This window comes from Watersipora subatra, chromosome 6 (assembly GCF_963576615.1).
Source record: "Watersipora subatra chromosome 6, tzWatSuba1.1, whole genome shotgun sequence".
NCBI lineage: Eukaryota > Metazoa > Bryozoa > Gymnolaemata > Cheilostomatida > Watersiporidae > Watersipora > Watersipora subatra.
Window position 1 is genome coordinate 18,425,236 of NC_088713.1, and position 10,214 is coordinate 18,435,449.

The window sequence follows — 10,214 nt, forward strand, 5'->3', positions numbered from 1 at the left end:
ATTCTACACATTTATTCTAATTATCTAGCAATTTTAGTTATCTGTTGTTCTGACCATTCTTCCTCGTCATTGATGAAACGATAAAAAACGCTGGTCACTTAGTTGAGTCCATCCTTCACCTGGGTAGGCCGCTTATGGCGAGAGATCTCACGATATAATATTACTCACTCGATGTATGCTTGAAAATTTTCTATTGTTTTTTTGCTTGTTTTGATTAAATAAATGCCATACTGCTAAAAACAGCATGTGGAAGATAACCTCAAGTTGATGAGCATGTGTACAACTAAATAAATGTTTTTCATTCAGTGATATAGCCTATGATTTTTTAATATTTTTCATGTGTACTCTTATAGGATAAGCATGGAGAATCAAAAAGCACTCCTGGCTACAAATACATTCAACTTTTGTTTTTTTGGAATTCACTTGGAATTCTAGGCTTGCAATAGTCCGGTCAACATGTCTGTCTAAAAAATGACAGCTATGACCAATAGATAGCTCTGGTTTTATGCCAGCGAAGCGTGCGCTCGAGTTTCCAAAAAGTGTCGTGTTGTGACTTTTGTCTGTTATTATTACTGTTTTTAATATTGCACTCTACCCTATTGCAGGTACAATCATATTTTACTCTCTTGTGTATACTGCATATGTATATTGTACCATACTGTAGCCTAGGAGCATGTGTGCTAAACGGTTGTTTACTGTACAGTACTCAGTTTCAATGTTTAAACTGTTTCCATGTCTTCACATGGCTCAGTCTGTGTTAGTACAAACAAATGGGGGTTGCACTCAATGTATATATTACGAAGCTAGAAAATTCAACAAGTTGATAAAAGAAAAATATACAATTATTTTTTTTCTTGCCATCTAAACCTACTTTTAAAGCAATTTCGTTTTCAAACTCTTAAATCACTGCTGCCAAGATGAACCACAATGTTTCGGCAGCTGATGGGCAGACTTCATTTTAGTCAGCATGCTGGTTAATTTATCTATGAACTGAACCTAAATAACCCATTCAAAATGTATATAAAGCATAGTAACGCAAATAATGCATTAAAGTCACACAACATTTTGCAATACCTTTAGTTTACAAGCTGCCAGTGATATGTTTAAAAGGACCAGATAACCAACAGTTACAAAAATTCTTTATTACTGTTGAGATACTTGGTAAGAAAGCTTTTATACATTTTTCTCAATGATTGTTTTTGAAGTACTATTCACACCCACTTAGCACTTTTAATAAACATGCATGTCAACCCGAACAACTGTGAGCTAAAGGTTCGAAGAATCAAACTTGGAATAAATAGGTTTGAGTTCAAATCTCAGGAGGGGTAATAATGCTTGCCTTTCTTCCAAAGGATGATCAATATAGTTGTTTTCAGCTGCCCAACCACTTTTAGCCAGACTCTAAAATAAACTTACACAAAAACTTAGAAGATTTGATTGGAAAGTATTGGTATTTTTTACCATTCGTTGTTGTTTATGATGTTTGAGGTGATCTGATTGCCGAAATGTTTCAGGATTGAGATCAATTAAATTTGATTGCCATTAAAACTCTTAGATCAAATGAAATCACAATTACCGTGTCTATAAATGCAAAGAAACTGACAGAATAGAAATGCAATATAATGTTTCAACATGAATGCAATAGCCGACTTCAGCTATAGCGGTGATAGCAACCAGTGACATCATATAGCAGGTACTTTTTTCTGAGCATTTCAATCGCGATCAAGTTTTGTCGATTTTAATTTTGAAACATCTTGGCAATCAGATCACCTCAAATATCAAAAGCAATTGCAAATGATAGAGAAATACTGATACTTTCTGATAAAATCTATTAACATTTTGTGTAAGTGCATCTTAAGCCTAAGCTTATATGTGCTAGACTAAGATTTTCAACTTCTGAACAACAACATTATAAACCACTACTAAATAATTGTTAGAAATTTATCGAGACATTCGTGACCTCTAGCAAGAATGTCATGGCTGCATCCGCCATGATTACTTCCTAACAATTTTTGTATATGTCACTTACGCATCTGAAAACTATTTCCAACTACTTTGGTGCTATCTTACTGTTTAGTATATAGTATATTCTCAAGCTCATAACAAATCTTCTATATACCATACTAGATGAATGCTCTGTGTTGCACAGGTAATAAAAACAGCTTATAAACAGTACATTACCTCACTTACTACAGTACATTTACACTACGTTACCTGCAACTGTTTATAAGCAGTTTTTATGGATGAGCTTGGTGCTACTTTGGAATGCTAAAGGTTCTGAGATCAAATCCTATGTGGAGCAAATATTTCATCACTAAAACTTTATCGTTATGACTCGGCAGTTGAATGACAGACAAACTTTAAGGTATACATATAAGCCTACAGATTGATCACCTACCTTTTCAAGTCCTCGTGAATGTTTGGTTGTAAAAACCAGTTAAAGGGAGGTTGAAGTCCTGCAAGCAGAAACGTCATCCACTCGATATGACCTGTGGTTGTTGGAGTGTGCGACGAAAGGACCTCTCAGACAAAGGAGCCAGCCTTATCAATTTGAATGCAATATTTTACAAACCACAAATATTGAGTCTCCATTTATTGGCTTATGATAACTTCTAAGCTTTAGTAAATATCAAGTTTGATAAACGATTGTATTGAAGGCTTTATTAGTAAGACCAGTAAGACATAAATGCAGCCCTAAGCCTCTGTCACAAGGTCATAACAATAGCTAACAAACATAAAATCTGCTGATTAAATGGCAAAGTGTCAAGATATATGCACATGTTGGCATATTGCTTAAGGTTTTTAATTTAGATACAGAAAAATGTTGTTGTTCACTGAAGTGAAAGTTTAATAGGCCTATACCTTTTTAAATAAAAAATGCTTTATGTAATTTTATTTATATGTATTTAATTTATTTAAATATATTTTATGCTTTTCAAAACAAGTAAAATATTTTATTGAGGTAACATATAAAACCTTTTGCGTGACTCTTAAACCTAAAAAAATATTTTTACCAAGTTGTAAGCTACATGTCTGTATGCACATTTTGGTATATTATATAACCTTTATAAATTTAGATACATAAAATTTTTGCCTAACCTCTCTTTTAACAACTTAAAAATTTAACATCTTAGTTATTTCAACCAAAGCAACAAATAAAATTTTTGATGATGTCCCTAAATCTAAAAGAATTCAATTTACAAAGATTTAAGTTACCATGTTATAGCTATTAGTACGCCGGTAGTCCTATCCACCGTGAGAGATCATTGTGTGTAATAAGCATGCGCATAATTATTCAGTGTTGCAGCAAGCTAATGGAGTGGTGCAGTTGGTAATATAACTGTTGCTGCTAATGTAGGTGTATACTACCTTCCTGTGCAGAGCAATTGTTTTTTTTTAATTCTCTCAATGTGCCGATAGGCCCGGTAATATAAATTTTACTATGGATTTCATTAGCATATCTCAATTTCAGATACATAAAAATTATAACATTTTATGGATGGCAAACACCTGACTACCAGGAATGTTTGTATGCACATTGTGTTGGTTTTAAGCATCACAATGTGACGCTTAAAGTTTCGTGTTGCTTTAGCTGTAAAGTTGTTCTAGTCACTGAACAAAGGTTGAAACTTTGAAACAGCGCTTTGAATCAAAAAAATTCTCCAGCGCTTTGCTAGGCTATGACTTTTGAAAAACGACATGATTTTCTTAAAAATTGTCTAAAAATGTTAGACTTTAATTAAATTGAAGTTTTTTTAAGAATTATGTGTTACCACCTTTTCCATTCCTCATTAAAATTTTATACAAGCACTATGTCTTGTCATGTCATGGTGCATCGTTGCCTCGCTTTATGTTGTGTTTGGTTTCGCTGGTCCCATCACATTCAAGAAAGTAATGTATGTGGTATTACAGAGCTTCATAAAAAGCTGCTCTGTAATGGTCTTGGACACACAGCTTTTAGCTTGGCAGGACACCAGTCTATCACTTCCACCACGCAGCCATGTTCGAAGAGATAGAATAATTTATATCATAGTAAAAGCGTTCGTCACTAAAGAGATGTTCTGTGATGTCAGAAAATTCTCATCTGAAGGAAGAGTTACAAGAACAGATTCACTACAGCGTAGGTAATTTGATTGAATAGGTAAAAGTAGGTCTATTCGGTCCACTTAAAGCAATGCATAGATCAATTCGTAGTCTTAGAATTTTAATTTTCTGTATAAATGTGCCACAAACTATCTGTTTATATCTACACTATATTTATCTATATCTGTTCTATCTACACTCCAGAACCCATTTTCACGAGAATTGTTCCTATTAAAGCCACTTGTTCCTAATAAATGCATTTACAGCTTTTTGTTGTGAATTAAAAATTAATTTGAATTAAAAATTTAAAAAATGCTTAGCATAGCCGCCCTTGACGATGAACTTACACAAAATGGTAATAAATTTTGTCAAAAAGTATTGGTATCTTTTTATCATTTGCAATCATTTTTGATGTTTAAGGTGATCTTGTAGCCAGGATGTTTCAAGATTACAATTGACAAAACTTGATCATGGTTAAAATGCTCAGAAAATAAATAGTCTCTAGTTGATCTCAACCATGCTGTGTTTAGTTGATATCAGCTATTACGTTAAAATGGCAGTGTTATGCTTTTCTATTATGTTGGTCTCTTGAAGTTGTAGATGATTTAATTACACTTTTGCTTGACCTAAGCGTTGTAATTTGCAATCAAGTTTTTGTCAATTTCAACCTTGAACATACTGACTGTCAAATATTCTCAAAAGTCAAAAAATACATGAATGATGGAGAAATACTGATACTTTTTGATACAATTTACTGAAATTTTGTGCAAGCTCATCTAAAACAATAGTTTATGTAGCTGCAGCCGTAGCGTGATCAGCAAACTTGTGTTTTGAAGAGGGTTGCATGGTCGTGTCATGATTCATGTAGTTGGATTGGCTGTCTATGTTCCTGTTTGCTGTTTATTTGACCTGGTGGATGATTAATTAGTAGGCTGCCTGAACTGGTCATCATTGCTCAATGCACTAACTTTCAACGATGAAACTGTAGTGACAACCTTGTCACCTTTAATAAAAGCAACAAATGAATCTGGAGAATTCCTATTGCTTACCAATTGCAAAAGTCATTTTAGTGATTTATAAGTTCTAGTCTTATACTTAGCAGTATTTGTTTACCTATTTACAAGATTGCCACTGTATAAAAACGAGATATCATTTCAAGACTGCAACACAGCACGAACAACAAAGAGGTGCGCTCAAAGGTACAAGTGACACTTTCGACTGTATTTCTCAAGTAGATTGTAATACTACCTAGTTTCGTGACGGAGATTACAAGGTATGCGATTTATCATTTTTATATAGCCAGTATATATTACTCAACTGCAAGTTTGTAGTTTCAGCAGAATGGCTATAGTTTAAATTTTCAATGCTTGTTACATCTGTTTGTTGCTGTGCCAATAATGAACTTATACCTCGGTATATGCTACTTCTACCAATGCTATCTTTCATAACTGCTTGAAGAGTGATGTGAAACTTTTATACATTATGTAACTGATGTAAGTTTTGACTGAGTAACGAAATGTTGTCTATTGATGCTTTTTATAATATGCATAATTCTATTGTAGTTTTTACGTTGCAAACTTTAGCCAATAAGTTTGCATCAGTCACAATCCCTTCTCATATCTATAAGGAATCTAGCTATAACATAATATAAAAATTGTTTTTCACAATTTCATTATACTTTTTTAGTAATAATTTAGTACTGTAGTAATAGTAGTTTATTGTTTAGTATTAGTAATCACATTTGTATTTAAATAACGTATATATATAATAACGTATAATATATATATGTACATAACATTACGTTATTATATATATATATAATAACGTATAATATATATACATATATATATAAATAACGTATATATATAATAACGTATATATATATAACGTGTAATATATATATATACATTATATATATTATATATATAATATATATATATAATATATATATAATGTATTTAAAAACAGAAGTTATTAATGTTATAAGTTCTGTATTTCATTTTGAAGCAAAATAGCACTAATTCAAGTTAGCATAACTCCAACTTTTTTAAACTATTCAATGAAGATAATTAGTAAGCGTGTTTGATTTTGAACATCAGTTTCATACAAAAACTATAGTTCAAAATATTTAAACTAATTAAATTTAAATACTGTTAATTGTTTAAATTAATATAAATTAGTTAAATTAATCATTTAATTGAGTATTTAAGTAATTTAAGACTTGGATTAGCTTGACATGAAGATTTAGAGAAAGCAGAGAAAGGTAGATGACAAAACATGGTAAAGTGGCAAGTTATTCAAAATACAAATAAGTAATGATATATGTATAAAATTTTAGAGTGTATAATAATATACATGTAGGTTTATTGGGCAGTGCATAATTGTTTTGTAGAAAACTTTTTACATATGGTTTAACGAAAAATAATTAATCAATAAATAATGGTATTGCAATACTGTGGCATAAACGCGAAGTTTAGGTATTTTTACATGAAATGCAAATGATTGACTTCATACTTCTCCATAGAATGAAGTATCTATAACCGGTTGTTTGTGAATAAGATGAAATATTTTCTACAATAATAATCTAATCTGAGTTCGCTATTGTGCAAAGGCCGGGAAGAATAAATTTATATTTGTTTGTTATAGAATGTACATGTCAAGTGTTAAAAAAATGAATTCATCCTTTCATGAAATAGGCCTACTTATTCAAAGTTTCATCATTTTCTACTAAGTGTAGAGAAGTTTATTAGTTTAGTTTCTTGGAGTTCATGCTGAGTCAAAATGGCCTAATTCGTGCTGACCAATGATAGTTGCCGACGTCGAGTCATTAGCTGAAGTTGAGCTAAACTCATAGCGTTACGTTTTTCTAGCCTCTATAGAAAGTAGCCAGATTTTAATTACTACTGTCAATTATTAAGTTGTCAACTGCCATGGGATCATTTACTAGGGATTACAGGTTAGCTGCATGTGCTGTTTTATTTTATTATACTGTGTTATATTGTTTTTTTGTCACATTTCAGTTGATGCTCAGCACCTTTACTTTATTATTATATTATTTTATTGCATTCATAATTGTTGTGCTTTACAAGTTAGCATGAAAATGGTACTGAAATGTTCTTTTAGGTTTCAGGATACTCAATAAAGGTTGTGACATGTATAATAACCAATAAAATCACCTCAGATATAATCCTTCGCATTATATAAAGTTAGGAGCTTCTATCAACACCCTACAGTGAAACCTTCTTCTAATCACAAGTGATGACAGCTGATGATCTAGTCAGCCACAGTGTAGACAACACAAGAGCTGTTCTGAACCTAAAAGAAAAGATAACTCCACCAAGCCAATAGTGTAGACTACGCAAGAGCTGTACTAATCCATGTACACAAAAGCTGTACTAATGGCCTAATCCGTGCTGACCAATGATACTTGCCAGCGTTGAGTCATAAGCTAATGTTGTGCTTAACTCATAGTGTGACCTTTCTCTAGCTTCTGTAGAAAGCAGCCAGATTTGAATTACTACTGTCAATTATTACATTGTCAATCACCATGAGATTATTTACTAGGAATTACAGGTTAGTTGCATATGCTGCTTTATTTTATTATACCATGCTATATCGTTTCTTGTCACATTTAAGTTGATGTTCAGTACTTTTACTTGCTATCATACTGCAGCTTTTCATATTTTATTGCATTCATAATTTTTTGTGCTTTACAAGTTGGTATGAAAATGATGCTGAACTTTTATTTCAGGTTCTACAGTACTCAATAAGACTGTGACCTGCATAATAACAAATGAAATCACTTCACGTATAGTTCTATGTGTTGAATAAAGTTAAGAGTTTCCAACAAAACTCTACACCAAGCATCGGGTTTACTGCTTTAATTGTAAAATTGTTCTTGTCACTGAATAAAGGTTGGAAGTGAAACAGTGCAAAGAGTAAAAAGAAAAACCTTGCCAACCTTTTTTTAGGCTATGACTCTTGAAAAAAGACATGACTTAGTGAAAAATTGTCTGAAAATGTTAGAATTGAATTAAATTGAAGTTTTTAAAGAATTATTGGTTGCCAACTTTTCACTTCCTTATTAAAGTATCATCCAAATACCAACTATATTTTATGCTAACAAGGCTCAGCATGTTAACATGGGTTAACATGTTAATTAATGTGTTATCATAATTATTCATTAAAGAAATTATCAAAATTTCTTGTCATTTCATGTTGCATTTTGCCCCACTTCATGCAATGTTTTGTTACGCTGGTTATGTTATGCAAAATTCATATTACATCATAAGGATCTGTCGTCAGGTAGATAAGACGAGCAAGGTCATTTTGGTGATTAAATATAACTAAATATATTTACTTATGGTGCCTCAGCAAACTATAGAGTAACCTGATTAAACAACTTCTGAAATAGGAGTGATTTTTATTGCAGAGTACTGCCTGCTTACAAACGAAAACCAAACTTCTAGAAAATTCCTGATAATTCCTGAAAATTACAAGAAGTGAATGTTAAGTCATGCAGTGGTCAAATACAAAGCATAATTAAACAAACTATACGGTAGTCACAGCAAATCATGCTATATATTTATAAACAACACAAAGTGCTAGCCATACACAATAAAATTATCAGAAACTAACACAGAGGTGGGTAAGAATAAAACTACAAACATGTCTACGGGTAATACACATTGGCGGTTAAGCTCAGAATTTTTGACAAGCTCTATGTGACATTGTGTAGTGTGTATGCATGCACGTTATACTATACTATGTGATGCCAAGCTATTGTAAAATTGCGCTACTTTATGCCTTGTTTGTCATACAATAACACCTTTGTCATGTTATACTATGTTATGTTTTGCTTTGTAAAACTACAGTGCGCTATGTTATACTACAAAATGTACATTGTGTTGTGTAGTAGTACAAGGCTACAGCTGTGCGCTCTCTTACTTTACAGCACACATTACTACATTTCCGTATAATGCTGTTTAGCCTGGCACTGCATGAAACTAAAAACTAACAAAATATAGTCATACCTTGACATACGAGTTCCCCAACATACAAGAAGTTCGAGATGCGAGCAAAATGTTGAGCTTTATTTAGATGTACATGTATATATATTCGTATATATATATTATTTATATTATATAGTGAAACTTGGATAACTCAAACTTCACGAGTGTTGTTCGAGTTATCAAAGCACTGTCACAAGTGCATGTATTTATCAGTAGATACATGTACATATACAAACTATATATAAATCATAAGCATGGATTGCTTGTTGCAAGTTAAAGGGTCTCTCATGTAAAGTTTTAAAAAAATTTATCAGAAAGTATAGATATTTTTTCTATCACTTGAAATTTGTTTGTTGTTTTAGGTGATGTGACTGCCAGGACGTTCTTAAGTAAAAATTGGCAAAACTTGATCGCGGTTAACCCGCTCAGAAAAAATCATCTTTTTCTTTTGAGCGTTTTAACCAAGATCAATTTTGCCGATTTTACTTGAAGTTTATTCGAAGGTTACCTCGCTTTTTCTTGCTTTCAAAAAGCCGTTGTAAATTTGGTTTTTGCAAACCTTAAGAAAAGTTGTTAACAGAAATATCATGTTGACGATGGTAATAACGGCGCCTACAAACTACTAAAAGTTGTTGTTGGTAGCGGTTGGGCAAAAACTGTTTGGGTTAAATACGTTAAAGCACATCAATTACATAATTATTTATCATATATTTCAATACATCAGAATCTTGGCTTTCAAATGAGCTTTTGTTTGACATGGTGAGACAAACATTGGTTAGTGTTTATAGGATTTTCCCAGAGCTCTACCACAGAAATGTTCAATGGTATAGGCTCAAAAATTGTGACGTCACAATTTTCATATTCGGTGTTGTGCGCTTTTACTGCTTATTTTATTGCTTACTGCTTATATTTATCAACTACGATAATGACGCTAGTGGCAGGCAAAGGTAGGACAACTCCAGAGAACCATTGAAGATGGCAAAGGAATCATTGTCATTAGCTCTCCATGTACAGATTATTTCTATGATAAATAACTCAGGTTCCAAGCACCATACTATGTTTTCCCGATGGTATTATGCACTAGTCCTCTCTTTTTATTGTGATGTTGAGGGGCACGAC